This window comes from Arachis hypogaea, chromosome 19, assembly GCF_003086295.3.
Source record: "Arachis hypogaea cultivar Tifrunner chromosome 19, arahy.Tifrunner.gnm2.J5K5, whole genome shotgun sequence".
NCBI classification, from domain to species: Eukaryota; Viridiplantae; Streptophyta; class Magnoliopsida; order Fabales; family Fabaceae; genus Arachis; species Arachis hypogaea.
In genome coordinates this window covers 84,649,037-84,668,050 of record NC_092054.1, presented here as the reverse complement: position 1 = coordinate 84,668,050, position 19,014 = coordinate 84,649,037, and the positions used below count along the sequence as shown (strand labels likewise).

General features: G+C 38.5%; 1 non-coding gene across 1 annotated transcript; it reads left to right on the top strand.

Annotated features, from left to right (window-relative positions):
• Window positions 1-8,626: 8,626 nt before the first annotated feature.
• LOC112781403 (small nucleolar RNA R71) lies at window positions 8,627-8,734 on the top strand. Its single transcript, XR_003192181.1, has one exon. It is a non-coding gene; the product is annotated as a small nucleolar RNA R71 (small nucleolar RNA).
• Window positions 8,735-19,014: the final 10,280 nt, after the last annotated feature.

The following is a 19,014-nucleotide window of genomic DNA, read 5'->3' as shown; positions in this document are numbered from 1 at the left end:
TTTTCTTTGAGCCCTGCTTCCCTTGCTAGCAATCCACGAAAAAGGTAGAAGGAATGAACGTAGCATTCACTATTTTGAACGCTACCCTTGTTGCTTTGCTGCACCATTTGGTGCATCTTGATTGAGCGCTCGAAAACGTTCACTCAAGTGAACTTGGCGTTCACTTGTTTGAACTCTGGCTTTTGCTCCCTTTTGAACATAACGCTTTAATGTCATGGGCCACGCTTTTAAAAGTGTGGCCTAAGGTCCAAAGCGTGCTCAAACTTCAAAGTGTGCCCCAAAATTCTTCTTTCCTCTGTTTGGGCTTAATTTGTGCTTTCTGCTTCTTTTCCTTTATCTTTTTACCTATCATCAATCAAACAAATACATCAAAGTCTCACCAAAATCACAAGATCTTGCCTCATTTATAAAATCAATTAATTCTAGCATAAAACCTATGATTTTGTGTAAAATAAATGATGTTTGATTAATTCAACATAATCATGAGAATCCACTTCAATTACTTACTTATTGTGCTAGAAAGTGTATAAAACCTAATGAAACTAATGAAAAATGCTTGTAAAACTAGCATAAGATGACTTGTCATCATAACACCAAACTTAAACCTTGCTTGTCCCCAATCAAGCATTAATCATGAGAAGAAATGAAATGAAACAGAGAAGCATACATGTCCTTATTTAGCAGATAATTGAATTAAGACTATGGGGTTTTATGCAGACAAGATGCAGCTCACTTATTCTTTGCTGATAGATAAGAAATGTTTCTTTGGGGATTCAGTAGTGTTGTTGTCATAATACCTTGCTCTTTGATTGATCCCTTTTTGGTTTTTCCTTCTTTCTTTTGCTTAGAAGGCTTATTTCTCAATGATAACTCAGTGTCAAGTGTTGCAGCAGCCCTTTTGGCTCAATTTTGCTCAATACTTCTTCACTACAGACACTTGGCTCACAAATCCTCTTAGGAACATTGATGCCCAGTATCTCTTTGGATCACTAAATGCTTTGTATCTAGGTTGCTCTTAATGATGGACTTTCGGTTGGTAATCCCGGATTAGTTAATCCAAGTTACCAAGTTTTAAAAGACTCCTCAGAACCTAATTATCCAAGTATATCCTAGTACAAAAATCACCACAGACATATTTTCTAAGGTCCAAGCTATTGGTGTCTAGCCTTATTGTTTGTTTCTTTGCCAATTCTTGCCTTTTCTTTCTTTTTCTTTCTTACTTTGCTTCATTTCCCAGGGATGTTTATTAATAAAAGGTTTTATGACAGCAACTAAGTTCACACTACATTGAACATTCTATTATGCAGCTTTTATTATCGAGCTTATCATCTTAATCAAGCAATTACCACCACAAAACTTCATTCTAATTCCTACCACATTGGACACTTACTCTCTATTTCAAATATTTTCTCTTCTTGATGCAAAAAGGAAACAAGACAGAATTTAAGATAGATGAGTCATAACAAGCATAATGCAAATCCTAACAAGAAAACTACTCAAGATATGAAAGTGCAGAATATAAAATATTTGGAGGCATATCATGTTTCAGATATGCATCATCCTTATTTAATTAAAACTATAAAAGGAACTCCACCACCTCTAGTTGTCGTGCTCTTTCCCTTTGCTGCATTCTCCTTTCTTCTTCTTCCTCTTCTTGCTTGTTTCTTGGGGTTCTTCAACAGGACATCTTCGATCCTAAATGTGGTCTATCTGACCCCAGAGCCCAGCATCCTTCAATCCTTGTTGCATGTGTACTGTATTTTTATTGGCTAGTACTCTCTGATGGTTTACTAATTCTTGGCATTGCTCAAATGGCTTGATCTGTTGGTTCAATGCTGGCATGCTATGGACTACATAGTCCAACATTGCTTGAGTTGCTATATTATACTCCATTCTGTCCAAGTACCTATGCTCTCCAATTGTATGATAGATATTCTTCCATTGGTAGAGATTTTGGGTGTACTCCTCAAACTTGGACTGTCGTAGGGACAATCTATTAAATGATTCTTGAAAGTTTGCTGATTGTTCCCCTTACCCCTCAAGAATTCTTGCTTGAAACTCTCTTTGTTGATCCAATATCTTGAGTTGAAAGCTTTCTTGCTTCTCCATCATTTGCTGTTGCCAATGCTGTTGTTGCTCACGATCCTTCAAATACTGCTCTTGTTGCCTCAAGTATTGCTCCTGTGCTCTCATGTATTGTTGAGACATTTCTTCAATGGCTCTTTGCATTTGGCTCAGATCCATTGCACTAGGAGCTTGTTCCCCCTCCACTTATGGTCTCCTCCTTCTTTCTTGAGCTCTTCTCTCTTGCTGATTGTCAGTGTCATCAGTGACACCTTCCATGCTTTGCTTGGTGACCCCTCTGCTTCATTTTACTTTCTCAGTATTTTCATCCTCAAAGAGTACTCCTTCTCTTTTGCACAGCCTCAGAATAGTGCTTGGGTGACCAAGTCTACTTGATTTACCAGTATCCTCAGCTATCTCTTGAATGCTATCTGTGATGAGTTGTGGGATATTGACTTCTCCTCCTTTAAGTATGCAATATGTCAGAATTGGTCTCTTTATTGTAACCTCAGATGTGTTTGCAGTGGGGAGTATGGATCTTCTCACTATCTCATACCAACATTTAGCTTCATGTATGAGATCCATTCTCTTCAAGTGGCTTGGAGCTCCCTCTTAGTCTCTTTTCCAGTCCTTGCCTTCAAAGCATAACCCATTTAATATCTCATCAGGATCATTCTCACCCTGTAGTCTTTCCTCAAAGCTGGGTTCTTCCTATGATATCACCCTTATCTGTAGGACTCTCATAATGGATAGCAGGCTGAAATCTACCTCAACCCCCTAACGTAGCTCTTATAGGGAGGGTTGTCCTTGCTTGATCTCATAGCATTTGCATAAAATTCCCTTATCATGACTGCACTGATGTCTGTGAGAGGTTCACATAGAAGTTCCGATCTCCTCTCTGCCTCTATTCTTCTCATGATGGGGTATTCTCCGTCTTTCAACTTGAACCCCATCTCTGGAATGACCTTCTTTGATTCCATTAGCCTATAATATCTTAATTCATGAAATTGAGACTTAAATCTCTTGGTATCATATGTTGGTGGTTCGGCTACGGCTAGTTCCTTTCCTTTCCTTCTTCTAGAACTTGATGAAGCCATAAATTAAGAAGGGAGGAAGGGGGAAGTTGGTTGAGGCACGGTTTAAGAATGTGAGAAGAAGTTGGGTATTGTGTGATGTCCTTGGGTAAGAGTGGGCTGCTGTAACGTGTTTGGGAGGAGTTTATGAATGAAACAAAGGTAAATAGATGAGGAGGTCTTATATGGAGAAAGCAAGGATATGTGAGCTCCGGAAGCATCATTGCCAATTTATAGCCAAGGCATGAAACAAAGCAAAAAGTTGGAGGATTCAGTTGAGTAGCAAGGAAATGTGAGGATTGAGCAAAGCATTGTTGAAAGTTCATGGAATGAATATCTTGGAGAAGAACTAGGCTTGAGTTGAATAGAAAAACAATAGTACTTTGCATTAATTCATGAGGAACAGCAGAGCTCCACACCTTAATCTATGGGGTGTAGAAACTCCACCGTTGAAAATACAAAAGTGATAATGGTGTTCATTGGCTTCGGCCCCAGAGGGGGAACTAGAATGACCAAGATGAAAATACAATAGTAAAAGGTCCTATTTATAGAGAACTAGTAGCCTAGTGTTACAGAAATAAGTAATTAATGCAGAAATCCTCTTCTGGGCCCACTTGGTGTGTGCTTGGGCTGAGCATTGAAGCTTTCATATGTAGAGACTTTTCTTGGAGTTAAACGCTAGCTTTTGTGCCAGTTTGGGCGTTTAACTCCAGCTTTTATACCAGTTCTGGCATTTTGACGCCAGAATTTTTATGCTAACTTGGAATGCCAGTTTGGGCCATCAAATCTTGGGTAAAGTATGAACTATTATATATTTCTGGAAAGCCAGGATGTCTACTTTCCAACGCAATTGAGAGCGCACCAATTGGGCTTCTGTAGCTCCAGAAAATCCACTTCGAGTGCAAGGAGGTCAGAATCCAACAGCATCTGCAGTCCTTTTTCAGCCTCTGAATCAGATTTTTGCTCAGGTCCCTCAATTTCAGCCAGAAAATACCTAAAATCACAGAAAAACACACAAACTCATAGTAAAGTCCAGAAATGTGATTTTTATTTAAAAACTAATAAAATTATAATAAAAAGTAACTAAAACATACTAAAAACTACTTAAAAACAATGCCAAAAAGCGTATAAATTATCTGCTCATCACAACACCAAACTTAAATTGTTGCTTGTCCCCAAGCAATTAAAAACAAAGTAGGATAAAAAGAAGAGAATATACAATGAATTCTGAAAACATCTATGAAGATCAGTCTTAATTAGATGAACGGGGCTATTAGCTTTTTGCTTCTAAACAGTTTTGGCATCTCACTTTATCCTTTGAAGTTCAGAATGATTGGCATCTATAGGAACTCAGAATTCAGATGGTGTTATTGATTCTCCTAGTTCAGTATGTTGATTCTTGAACACAGTTACTTTATGAGTCTTGGCCGTGACCCTAAGCATTTTATTTTCCAGTATTACCACCGGATACATAAATGTCATAGACACATAACTGGATGAACCTTTTCAAATTGTGACTCAGCTTTGCTAGAGTCCCCAATTAGAGGTGTCCAGAGCTGTTAAGCACACTCTTTTTGCTTTGGACCATGACTTTAACCGCTCAGTCTCAAGCTTCTCACTTGACACCTTCACGCCACAAGCACATGGTTAGGGACAGCTTAGTTTAGCCGCTTAGGCTAGGATTTTATTCCTGTAGGCCCTCCTATCCATTGATGCTCAAAGCCTTGGATCCTTTTTATTTCACCCTTGCCTTTTGGTTTAAAGGGCTATTGGCTTTTTTTGCTTGCTTTTTCTTTTTCTTTCTTTTTCTTTTTGCCATTTTTTTTCGCACAAATTTTTTTTTTTGCAAGCTTTGTATTCACTACTTTTTCTTGCTTCAAGAATCATTTTTATAATTTTTCAGATTATCAATAACATTTCTCCTTTTCCATTATTCTTTTAAGAGCCAACAATTTTAACATTCATGAACAACAAATTCAAAAATATGCATTGTTCAAGCATTCATTCAGAAAAACAAAAAGTATTGCCACCACATCAAAATAATTAATCTGTTTTAAAATTCAAAATTCATGTACTTCTTTTTTTTTCATAAAACAATTTTCATTTTAAGAAAGGTGATGGTTTCATAGGACATTCATAGCTTTAAGGCATAGACACTAAGACACTAATGATCATGTAATAAAGACACAAACATAGATAGAACATAAAGCATAATTTTCAAAAAACAGAAAAATAGGAGCAAGGAGATTAAAGAACGGGTCCACCTTAGTGATGGCGGCTTGTTCTTCCTCTTGAAGATCTTATGGAGTGCTTGAGCTCCTCAATGTCTCTTCCTTGCCTTTGTTGCTCCTCCCTCATGACTCTTTGGTCTGCTCTAATTTCACAGAGGAGGATGGAATGCTCTTGGTACTCCACCCTTAGTTGAACCGGCTTCCCTCTTGAATCTCTCTTCCATTGAGCGCCCTCTTCACAAATGTCTATGAGGACTTGGTCCAACCTTTGATCAAAGTTGACCCTTCTAGTGTAGAGGCGTGCATCTCCTTGCATCATGGGCAAGTTGAATGCCAACCGTACATTTTCCGGACTAAAATCTAAGCATTTCCCCCGGACCATTGTAAGCCAATTCCTTGGATCCGGGTTCACACTTTGATCATGGTTCTTCTTGAACCATTAAGATCCCGACTTGTTGAATGGGGTTGGTGAGAATTTCCCAACCTCATCTTCGAATCTCATGTCGAATCTCCGGATATTCACCCTTTTTGAGCTTGAAGGGGACCTCAGGGATCACCTTCTTCTTGGCCACAACTTCATAGAAGTGGTCTTGATGTACTCTTGAGATGAATCTCTCCATCTTCCATGACTCGGAGGTGGAAGCTTTTGCCTTCCCTTTCCTCTTTCTAGAGGTTTTCCCAGCCTTTGGTGCCATAAATGGTTATGGAAAAATAAAAAGCAACGCTTTTACCACACCAAACTTAGAAGGTTTGCTCATCCTCGAGCAAAAGAAGAAAGAAAAGAGTAGAAGAAGAAGAATTAGGGGAGACGTAGGGTGGTGAAAGTTTCGGCCAAGGGGGAAAAGTAGTGTTTGTGGTATATGGAAATGAAGGATTGAAGATTGGTTTATATAGGAGTGGAGAGAGGGGTAGGGTACGGCCATGTATGGGTGGGTTTGGGAGGGAAAGTGGTTAGAATTTGAATGGTGAGGTAGGTGGGGTTTTTATGATGGATGGATGTAGATTGGTGAAGAAATTATGGAGAAGAGGGTAGGATTTGATAGGTGAGGGGTTTTTGGGGAAGAGGTATTGAGGTGATTGGTGAAGGGTATTTGGGGAAGGGTGTTATGGGAAGGTGTGAAGAAGAGAGAGAGAGAAGAGGAGGTAGGTGGGGATCCTGTGGAGTCCACAGATCCTGAGGTGTCAAGGATTTCTCATCCCTGCACCATGTTGGCGTGTAAACGCCCCCTTGATTGCCAATCCTAGCGTTAAACGCCAGGTTCCTACCCATTTCTAGTGTTTAACGCCAGCTTTTCTCCCCTTTCTGGCGTTTAAACGCCAGCTCTATGCCCATTTCTGGCGTTAAACGCCCATAATGGTGCCAGATTGGGCGTTTAACGCCCATTCTGCTACCCTTACTAGCGTTTAAACGCCAGTAAGCTTCTCCTCCAGGGTGTGCTATTTTTAATACTATTTTTCATTCTGTTTTTGCTTTTTCAGTTATTTTTGTGGCTTCACATGATCATCAACCTACAGAAAACATAAAATAACAATGGAAAATAAATAGATATGATTAAATAAAATTGGGTTTCCTCCCAACAAGCACTTCTTTAATGTCAATAGCTTGACAGTGGGCTCTCATGGAGCCTCACAGATACTCAGAGCATGATGATGACCTCCCAACACTAAACTTAGAGTTTGAATGTGGGGGTTCTATTTGACTCTGCATTAAGAGAAGCTTTTCATGCTTCCTCTCCATGGTTACAGAGGGATATCCTTGAGCTTTAAACACAAGGGAGTCCTCATTTACTTGAAGGACCAATTCTCCTCTGTCAACATCAATGACAGCTTTTGCTGTGGCTATGAAGGGTCTACCAAGGATGATGGATTCATCCATACACTTCCCAGTGTCTAGGATTATAAAATCAGCAGGGATGTAGTGGCCTTCAACCTTTACCAAGACATCCTCTACAAGTCCATAAGCCTGTTTCCTTGAATTGTCTGCCATCTCTAGTGAGATTCTTGCAGCTTGTACCTCAAGGATCCCTAGCTTCTCCATCATAGAGAGTGGCATGAGGTTTATACTTGACCCTAGGTCACACAGAGCCTTCTCAAAGATCATGGTGCCTATGGTACAAGGTATTGAGAACTTTCCAGGATCCTGTCTCTTCTGAGGTAATCTCTGCCTAGTCAAGTCATCCAGTTCTTTGGTGAGCAAGGGGGTTCATCCTCCTAAGTCTCATTACCAAATAACTTGGCATTTAGCTTCATGATTACTCTAAGGTACTTAGCAACTTTCTCTTCAGTAACATCTTCATCCTCTTTAGAGGAAGAATACTCATCAGATCTCATGAATGGCAGAAGTAAGTTAAATGGAATCTCTATGGTCTCTGTATGAGCCTCAGATTCCCATGGTTCCTCATTAGGGAACTCCTTGGAGGCTAGTGGATGTCCATTGAGGTCTTCCTCAGTGGAAATCACTGCCTCTTCCTCCTCTCCAGGTTCGGCCGTGTGGGTTATGTTGATGACCTTGCACTTTCTTTTTGGATTCTCTTCTGTATTGCTTGGGAGAGTACTAGGAGGGAGTTCAGTAACTTTCTTACTCAGCTGACCCACTTGTACCTCCAAATTTCTAATGGAGGACCTTGTTTCAGTCATGAAACTTTGAAAGGTTTTAATTAGATTAGAGACTATGGTTGCTAAGTCAGAGTCGCTCTGCTTAGAATTCTCTGTCTGTTGCTGAGAAGATGATGGAAAAGGCTTGCTCTTGCTAAACCTTTTTCTTCCACCATTATTGTTGTTGAAGCCTTGTTGAGGCCTCTGTTGGTCCTTCCATGAGAGATTTGGATGATTTCTCCATGAAGGATTATAGGTGTTTCCATAGGGTTCTCCCATGTAATTCACCTCTTCCATTGCTGGATTCTCAGGATCATAAGCTTCTTCTTCAGATGAAGCTTCTTTGGTACTACCTGTTGCTACTTGCATGCCAGACAGACTCTGAGAAATCATATTGACTTGCTGAGTCAATATTTTGTTCTAAGCCAATATGGCATTCAAGGTATCAATCTCAAGAACTCCTTTCTTCTGAGTTGTCCCATTATTCACAGGATTCCTTTCAAAAGTGTACATGAATTGGTTATTTGCAACCATTTCAATGAGTTCCTGGGCTTCTGCAGGCGTCTTCTTCAGATGAAGAGATCCTCCAGTAGAGCTGTCCAATGACATCTTGGACAGTTCAGACAGACCATCATAGAAGATACCTATGATGCTCCATTCTGAAAGCATGTTAGAAGGACACCTTCTGATCAATTGCTTGTATCTTTCCCAAGCTTCATAGAGGGATTCACCTTCCTTCTGTCTGAAGGTCTGGACTTTCACTCTAAGCTTACTCAATTTTTGAGGTGGAAAGAATTTGGCCAGAAAAGCACTGACCAGCTTTTCCCAAGAGTTCAAGCTTTCCTTAGGTTGTGAATCCAACCATATTCTAACTCTGTCTCTTATAGCAAAGGGAAAAAGCATAAGCCTGTAGACCTCGGGATCAACTCCATTGGTCTTGACAGTGTCACAGATTTGCAAAAATTCAGCTAAGAACTGATGAGGATCTTCCAATGGAAGTCCATGAAACTTGCAATTCTGTTGCATTAGAGAAACTAATTGAGGCTTCAGCTCAAAATTGTTTGCTCCAATGGCAGGGATGGAGATGCTTCTCCCATAGAAGTCGGGAGTAGGTGCAGTAAAGTCACCAAGCACCTTCCTTGCATTGTTGCCATTGTTGTTATTTTTGGCTGCCATGGCTTCTTCTTGTTTGAAAATTTCTGTTAGGTCCTCTCCAGAGAGTTGTGCTTTAGCTTCTCTTAGCTTTCTCTTCAAGGTCCTTTCAGGTTCAGGATCAGCTTCAACAAGAATGCCTTTGTCCTTGCTCCTGCTCATATGAAAGAGAGGAGAAGAAAGTATGGAATCCTCTATGTCACAGTATAGAGATTCCTTGAGATGTCAGAGGAAAAGAAGAATAGAAGGAGGAGGTAGAAAGGAGAGAATTCGAACTTATAGAAAGAGGGAGTCTGAATTGCACATTGAGAAAGAGTGCTAGTCCCTTAAATAAAAGAAGGTGAGAAGGAGGAGAAGAATTTTTGAAATTAAATGTTTTTAATTAAAAGAAATTTTGAAACTTTGGTTGATGATTTTCGAAAACTAAAATTGAGAAAGTAGTTAAGTGATTTTGAAAAAGATTTTGAAATTAGAAATAAAAAAGATATGATTGAAAATCATTTTGAAAAAGATGTGGTTGAGAAGATATGATTGAGAAAATATGGTTTTAAAAAGATATGATTGACAAACAATTAAAAAGATTTTATTTATAAAATTAAAGACTTGGCTAACAAGAAATTTAAAAGATATGATTCTAAAATCCAATTATTGAACCTTTCTAAACAAGGAAGAAATATTTGAATCACATATCTGATTATCAGCAAGGATTTTCAAAAATAGTAAAAAAAAATAAAAAATGGAAAGAAATTGTTTTTGAAAAGATATGATTGAAAAGATATGCTTTGAAAAAGATTTGATTTTGAAAAAGTATGAAAATTTGAAAAAGATTTGAATTAAAAACAAAATCTTCCCTCTTGTGCCATCCTGGCGTTAAACGCCCAGAATGGTATCCATTCTGGCGTTTAACGCCCAAAATACTACCTTTTTGGGCGTTTAACGCCCAGCCAGGTACCCTGGCTGCCGTTTAAACACCAGTTTTCCTTCTTCACTGGGCGTTTTGAACGCCTTGCTTTTTCTGTAAATTCCTCTGCTGCATGTTCTGAATCTTCAATTCTCTGTATTATTGACTTGAAAAGTCATAGTTTTGAAATTTTTTTTTTGAATTTTTAATGATGAGAAACAATCAAAATGCAACTAATCATGGAAAACTAAGATCAAACAAACAATGCATGCAAGACACCAAACTTAGAAATTTTCATATTAGAGACACTAATAAATTGAGAATGCATATGAAAAACAACAAAACACACAAGACAAGAGAATTTAAAGATCAGAGCAAGGAAATCATCAAGAATAACTTGAAGATTAATGAAGAACATAATGCATATATTCGAAAAATGCAAGAAGATTAAAGACATGCAATTGACAACAAACTTAAAAATTGACACTAGACTCAAACAGGAAACATAGATTATTTTTGGTTTTATGATTTCATAAATTTTTTTGTACTTTTTTTAAAATTATTTGGAAAAGAAAATAAATATTTCAAAATTCTTAATAAGAATTCCAGGAATCATGCAATGTTAGTCTAAAGCTTCAGTCTAAAAAGATTAGACATGGCTAGCCAAGCTTCAGCAGGACATTACATACAACAGCCAAATTGATGAGAATCAATCAGCTTTTGTAATGATAAAAACATCATCTGAAACTCTAGAATTCATTCTTAAAAATTCTGAAGAATAAAAATAAAATAAAGTTACCTAATCTAACCAACAAGATGAATCGTCAGTTGTCCAAACTCGAACAATCCCCGGCAACGGCACCAAAAACTTGGTGCACGAAATTGTGATCATCAATGGTGCCAACAACTTGCTACACACAATTGTAATCTCAACTCTTTATCACAACTCCGCACAACAAACCAGCAAGTGCACTGGGTCGTCCAAGTAATAAACCTTACGTGAGTAAGGGTCGATCCCATGGAGATTATCGGCTTGAAGCAAGCTATGGTCACCTTGTAAATCTCAGTCAGGCGGATTCAAATGGTTATAGAGAATTGATAATTAAAAGATGAATAAAATATATAATAGGATAGAGATACTTATGTAATTCATTGGTGAGAATTTCAGATAAGCGTATGAAGATGCTTTGTTCCTCTTGAACCTCTGCTTTCCTATTGCCTTCATCCAATCATTCATACTCCTTTCCATGGCAAGCTTTATTTGGGCATCACCGTTGTCAATGGCTACCTCCCGTCCTCTCAGTGAAAATGCTCCAAATGCGCTGTCACCGCACGGCTAATCATCTGTCGGTTCTCAATCATGTTAGAATAGGATCCATTGATCCTTTTGCGTCTGTCACTACGCCCAACACTCGCGAGTTTGAAGCTCGTCACAATCATCCCTTCCCAGATCCTACTCAGAATACCACAGACAAGGTTTAGACTTTCTGGATCTCAGGAATGGCCGCCAATGATTCTAGCCTATACAACGAAGGTTCTAATCTTAGATTAGAAACCGAAGAGATACACATTCAAGCTTGTTTGCATGTAGAATGGAAGTGGTTGTTAGGCACGTGTTCATAGGTGAGAATGGTGATGAGTGTCACATAATCATCACATTCATCATGTTCTTGAGTACGAATGAATATCTTGGAGAAGAAATAGACTTGAGTTGAATAGAAAAACAATAGTACTTTATATTAATTCATGAGGAACAGCAGAACTCCACACCTTAATCTATGGGGTGTAGAAACTCCACCGTCGAAAATACAAAAGTGATAATGGTGTTCATTGGCTTCGGCCCCAGAGGGGGAACCAGAATGACCAAGATGAAAATACAATAGTAAAAGGTCCTACTTATAGAGAACTAGTAGCCTAGGGTTACAGAAATAAGTAATTAATGCAGAAATTCTCTTTCGGGCCCACTTGGTGTGTGCTTGGGCTGAGCATTGAAGCTTTCACATGTAGAGACTTTTCTTGGAGTTAAACGCCAGCTTTTGTGCCAGTTTGGGCATTTAACTCCAGCTTTTATGCCAGTTCTGGCATTTTGACGCCAAAATTTTTATGCTGACTTGGAACGCTGGTTTGGGCTATCAAATCTCGGGAAAAGTATGAACTATTATATATTAATGGAAAGCCCATGATGTCTACTTTCCAACGCAAATGAGAGTGCGCCAATTGGGCTTCTATAGCTCCAGAAAAGCCACTCCGAGTGCAGGGAGGTCAGAATCCAACAGCATCTGCAGTCCTTTTTCAGCCTCTGAATCAGATTTTTGCTCAAGTACCTCAATTTCTGCCAGAAAATACCTGAAATCATAGAAAAATACACAAACTCATAGTAAAGTCCAGAAATGTTATTTTTATTTAAAAAATAATAAAATTATAATAAAAAGTAACTAAAACATACTAAAAACTACTTAAAAACAATGCCAAAAAGAGTATAAATTATCCGCTCATCAGTGTTCCTCATTCGTGAATAAGCAATCATGCCTCTTAGAGATTGAACAAAATTTTGGTGAACACCAAACTTGTTTTCTTCTAAGTAATCCATATAAAATCCAATGAATATCTATCATAATTAGTATATTCATTATAAGGAACATTTTATTTGCTACCATGCTACCATAAACTCATAAAATGATGCAGTGTATCGTTTATCTATTCATGAATTTGAGCCTTTGAGTAAAATTGACTTTCTTGAAATTCATAGCATATACAGACACCAAGCTTAAGGTTTGGCTATATACTTAAACAAAATGAATGAATATATATCCCATAATAGTTCTATGATCAATTATGCATGAAAAGCTATTTTAAAGTGCCTTTATGCACACCAAACTTAGGAATCAAACATATGCTTCAAAAATGATGTGTGTAGTTATCAAATCTACTCATGAGAGCTCAAATTTATGCTAGAAGAACCATCAATTATTGAAGTTAAAACAAAAGCAAGAATATTAAATCATGGGTTGCCACCCATGGAGCGCTCTTTTATTGTCACTAGCTTGACATTAGTCCCTTGTTAGGGTGGCTGATGATTGTGGTGCCTCAGTTTGTCTTCTCTCACTATGAGCCTTCTTTCTGTATGTTGATGGTCAATCTCCACATGCTCCAGTGAAAGTATCTTGTTGACAATGTAGTAATCATCATTTTGTGGATCTGTCTCCAACTGCTGGTATATCAATCTTACTCTGTTCCCTTTTGGGAATCCTTCAGTTGGTATTCTTTTGTTCTTCTACCCTTTTGGAATTATTTTCTTACTCTTCTTTCCTTTCTTCAATTGTCCTTCTTTCTTTGTAGCAGGTTTTACGTCAGGGACCTCCTTCTCAATAATTAAATCTTCAATCCCTTCCTGTCTTCTCTTCTCACCCTTCACCTGTTCTTTACCCTCTTTTTCTTCTCCACTGTCCATCTCTTGTTTTACAAGTGAGCTGATGAGCTCTTCATTAGGTTTTTCTTTCCACTGTAACTCTTCTTCTTCAACTCTCATGCAGCTTGTTTCTTCAACAGTATGCTGTACTTCCTGGAAGACATTTAAGGTGATCTTCTCATCATTTACCCTCAAGGTCATTTCTCCTTGTTCAACATCAATGATGGCCCTTGCTGTCACCAGGAAAGGTCTTTCCAATATGATAGAATCATTCCCCTCGTCTTCTAAGTCCAGGATTACAAAGTCTGCTGGAAATATGAATTTCCCTACTCTGACCAAGAGATTTTCAATCACCCCCTTGAGAATTACCAAAGATCTATCCACTAGCTCCAATGACATCTGTGTAGGCTTCACTTTTTCTATAGATAGCCTTCTCATCATGGACAGAGGCATGAGGTTAATATTGGATCCTAAATTACACAGTGCCTTGTCAATGATTGTGTCACCAATGGTACAAGGTAAGAAGAAGCTCCCAAGGTCTTTAAGCTTTGGTGGGATGCCTTCTTGGATCACTGCACTGCACTCCTGGGTTAGGATCACTGTCTCTTTCTCATTCTAGCTCCTTTTCTTGTTAATGAGCTCTTTGAGGAATTTTGCATATAGAGGCATTTTTTCCAGAGCTTCAGCAAGTGGGATGTTGATCACTAGCTTTTTAAACACTTCTAGGAACTTGGGGAACTGTTGATCTTTAAGCTCTCTGTTAAACCTTTGAGGATATGGAATGGAGGGAGTTTATGGCTTCTCCTCCTTCCTCTGTTCATGTGATTGTTCCTCAATAGCTTGCTTTCCCTTCTTTGAAGCTTGAGGTTCCTCTTGTCCCTTGAGCTTCTCTTGGTCTTGCTTGTCTTTTTCTCCTTCTTGCTTTTTGTTGCCAACATCATTCTCCATAAGCTTCTTGTTAGTTTCTTTCTCAGCTGGCCTTTTGTCGTTTACCAAGGTTCTTCCACTCCTTAATTGGATGGCTTTGCATTCTTCCTTGGGGTTGGGAATGGTGTCACTTGGTAGTGTATTTGTTGGTCTCTCAGCCACTGTTTGCTTTGATAATTGACCAATTTGCCTCTCTAGATTCTACAGTAAAGCTTCATGGTTTTTGTTGGCCAATTCTTGGTGCTTGATCATCTTTTCCATCATCATCTCCAACTTGGAGATCCTCTGAGATTCCTGGGGTGGTTGTGGTTGATTATGTGATGTTGAGGTTGAATGATAGTTATTTTGGTAAGTGGATGAGTTGTTGGGTGGATAGTAGTTGGGTTGAGGTTGATTGTTTTGTGATTTTCTATATTGGTTTTGGTTAGTGTTTTGATGGTTTTGATGGTTTGTGTTTCTGGAATTGTTTTGGTTTGAGTTTCTTTGCCAAGGTTGCTGGTTTTGACTCTCTCCCCATTTCAGATTGGGGTGGTTTCTCCAAGATGAGTTGTAAGTGTCTCCATGGAAGTCATTTGATCCAGAACCTTGATTTTGCATGTACTGCACTTGCTCTTGCTGCTGCTCTTCATAACTTTCCTCCTGCTGTCCCCACACCACTGATGGTTGGTTAGTTGTGCTCACTGCTACAAGTTGCAATCCATCTATCCTCTTTGACATTGTTTCAATTTGCTGTTGGAGCTGCTGGTGCATGAGTTTGTTCTGAGCTAATATGGTATCAACTCCTTCAAGCTCAAATACACCCTTCTTTGGAGCTGCTTGCCTTTCAGAGGAGTAGAAATACTCATTGTTAGCCACCATGTCTATGAGATCATGTGCCTCTTGAGCAGTTTTCATCATTTGCAAAGATCCTCTTGATGAATAATCCAAAGCTTTCCTTGAAGGTAAGGACAAGCCTTCATAGAAATTCTGTAACTCCACCCATTCACTAAACATTCCTTCTTAACACCTTCTGATTAGAGCTTTGTACCTCTCCCAAGCTTCATACAATGACTCTCCTTCTTGTTGTCTGAAGGTTTGTACATCATTTTTTAGCTTGATGACTTTTTAGGGTGGATAGAATTTGGCTAGAAATTTGCTAACCAAATCATCCCAGCTGGTAATGCTCTCTTTAGGGAAGGTTTCTAACCAATGTGTGGCTTTGTCTCTCAGTAAAAATGGGAATAAAAGAAGCTTATAGATGTCAGGATTGACTCCATTAGTTTTGACAGTATCACAGATTCTCAAAAACACAAAAAGGTGTTGGTTTGGATCTTCAGTAGCACTTCCTCCATATTGACAATTGTTTTGAACCAGGGTAATTAATTGAGGCTTGAGTTTGAAGTTATTGGCATGGACATTGGGGGTTAGGATGATACTCCCACAATTCTTTGGGTTTGGGATAGTGTAAGAGGCTAATACTCTTCTCTGAGGCTAGCCATTATTGTTGGCCATACCATCAGGTGGATCTGGAATGTTATCATCCATTACTTGATCTTTCTCCTCTAATTCCTCTTCACCAATAACTCCCTTTCCTCTTGCTTCTCTTCTCAATCTTCGGAGGGCTCTCTCATCAAGGTTAAAAGATGTGGATTCACCTCCTCTTTCTCCCGATATAAAACAAAAAAAACCAGAAACCAAAAGCAATTCACTCTACTGCTAGAGTGAGGTGAATGTTAGCTTAAACAAAAACTCAAACAGTTAGTGTGCTTAGTAAAAATAAAAAGAAAATGCTTAATCTAGATTATCACCCTACTTAATCATTGTCAATCTAAATCAATCCCCAGCAACGGCGCCAAAAACGTGATGAGGGAAAAATGATTCCACACAAACTCACCGGCAAGTGTACCGGGTCACATCAAGTAGTAATTACTCACAAGAGTGAGGTCGATCCCATAGGGATTGATGGATTGAGCAATTTTAGTTAGGTGATGAATTTAGTTAAGCGAATATTTGATGATTTGAGTGATTTTGATTAACAGAAGCTAAATTGCAAGAAAATAAAAGTGCAGAAGGTAAATTGGGTAGAAAAGTAAAGTGAAGAAGAGGTAAATTGTAGAAACTTAAAGAGCAAAAAAGTAAAAGAGCTGAAACTTAAATTGCAAGAAAAGTAAATAACTGAAACTTACAGTATAAGAAACTTAAATTGCTGAATCTAAATTGCTGGAAAATGTAAATTGCTTGAAGAATAAAAGGGATTTGGGTATTGGGATTCAGAATTTAACTAGGAAATGTAATTTGCAGTAAATCAGAGAGCTATGAGATGAAGAGATTCAGCTCAGTAGCAAAATAGAAATGGAAAATTTCTTAAAGAAACAAACAGCAAGAAAACTTAGCTCAATTATAAAATTTTAAAAGAGAAATTTAAGATCGAAGAAGAGCAATGAGATCAGAAAGCAGATCTAGATCTCAATTACTCCCTTGACCAAGCAGAAAAGAAATTGCAGAAGAAAATGAAAATGAAAACAGCAAAGGAAACTTAGATCCAATTCTCAAATTCCCAAAACTATATGAAAGAAAAGCAAAGATGATTCTCAGATCAAGAATCAATGGAGCTCTTCAATCTCAATTTAATATACCAAACAAAAAAATAGAAGTTGAAGAAGAAAAGAAAATGAAATCAGAAAGCTAAACTCAAATCCAATACCCAATTTCCCAAATTCAAAACAAAATGAAAATTTAAAAGTCAGAAAACTAAAATGAGCTAAAGGTCCTTTACAAATCAAATTAACTCCTATTTATACACTTTCTATTTTGGTCTTTAAAGCTTAGAGTGGGCCTTTTGATTTTTGGATTTGAAGAAATGTGGATCCGGGTATCTTTGGTTTAAATTGGGTTGGAGACAAGCTCTAGTGGAGCGCTCCGTTGGGTTTAGTGAACTTGGCGTTCACTTAGCATTGTGTACCTTCCTCGTGCCAAGCCTTCTTGACTAGCATTCACTCTTTGAACGCTACGTTCAAATTATGAATGCTACACTTGATATTGAGCCTTCCTCCCCATGAGAAGCACGAAAATGTTGGCTATAGTGAACGTAGCGTTCACTTTGCTGCACATGGCTTCTTATGTTGCTTGGTGCGCGAGTTTGGTTCCTTGGTGCTCCCTTGTTTCCAAGCCAAAAGTCACGAGGAAGTTCACAAGAGTGAACGCTACGTTAGGACTTTTGAGCACTCCTCTTGTTGTTTTGCTTTGAGCCCAGCTTCCCTTGCTAGCAATCCACGAAAAAGGTAGAAGGAATGAACGTGGTGTTCACTATTTTAAACGCTACCCTTGTTGCTTTGCTGCACCATTTGGTGCATCTTGATTGAGCGCTCGAAAACATTCACTCAAGTGAACGCCAAGTGAACGTGGCGTTCACTTGTTTGAACGCTGTCTTTTGCTCCCTTTTGAACGCAACACTTTAATGTCATGGGCCACACTTTTAAAAGCGTCGCCTAAGATCCAAAGCGTGCTCAAACTTCAAAGTGTGTTCAAAAATTCTTCTTTCCTCTATTTGGGCTTAATTTGTGCTTTCTGCTTCTTTTCTTTTATCTTTTTACCTATCATCAATCAAACAAATACATCAAAGTCTCACCAAAATCACAAGATCTTGCCTCTTTTATAAAATCAATTAATTATAGCATAAAACTTATAATTTTGTGTAAAATAAATGATATTTGATTAATTCAAATCCCACGGAGATTGTTGGATTGAGCAAGAAATGGCTATCTTGTAGATCTTAGTCAGGCGATTAGAAAATATGGTTGTTTGTTTAAAAGCATAAATAAAATAGTAAAGAATGAAATACCAGATTGATGTGAAAACAGTGATAAAGATTCAGTTAAGGCTTCGGAGATGCTTATTTTATCCGGATTAACTTTTCTTACTGTCTAATTCAATGACGAATGATTCCGTCAATGGCAGTCATAAGTTATTAACTCATGTTCTTTCATCAAGTTAATCTCTTCTAACCCATAGCAGTCCACCATATCTGAGCAACTCATGTCCTCTCATCAAGTAAACTCATGGCTTCCTACTATGGCCGAAGGTGAAGACCTAAACAATCCACTCCCCTTCGCGATCCAACTCAAAATGCCACAGACAAGGTCAGATCTTCCGGATCAGGGAATGCTGCTTCTCTGAATCGAGCCTTAACGCCATAGAGACCTCAGTAACCCATGGTCAACTGGATTTTATGTCACTTATCCAAAGTTGCCCAGGTACGCTCTTGGAATCTGCAGTGCACTCTCTAGCTGTGGTTCAATGCTATCCGGGTTAGGACTCACACGGAACCCATGTAGAACAAGGATGAATGTCACGGTTCACCTTTAATTCATGAGATGAATGTCATGCTTCATCCATGGAATCAAACGTGTATTGGAATAGAAACAGTAGTATTATTAATCCATGAGAATTAGCAGAGCTCATAACCCTAACTTATGAGGTATAGTTGCTCATAGCTTACAGAAAATAGTGTATTCGAAAATAGGGTGGAAGAAGATGATCCTAAATAAGGGTGATCTTCTCCTATATATAATAACCTAATAACTATGAAGTACAAAAATATGATAGACTAGATTAGAGGTGCGAAAGTCCACTCTTGGGCCTACTTTGGTTGAGTGCTTGGGCTGAGCTTGGCATCCAGCTTGA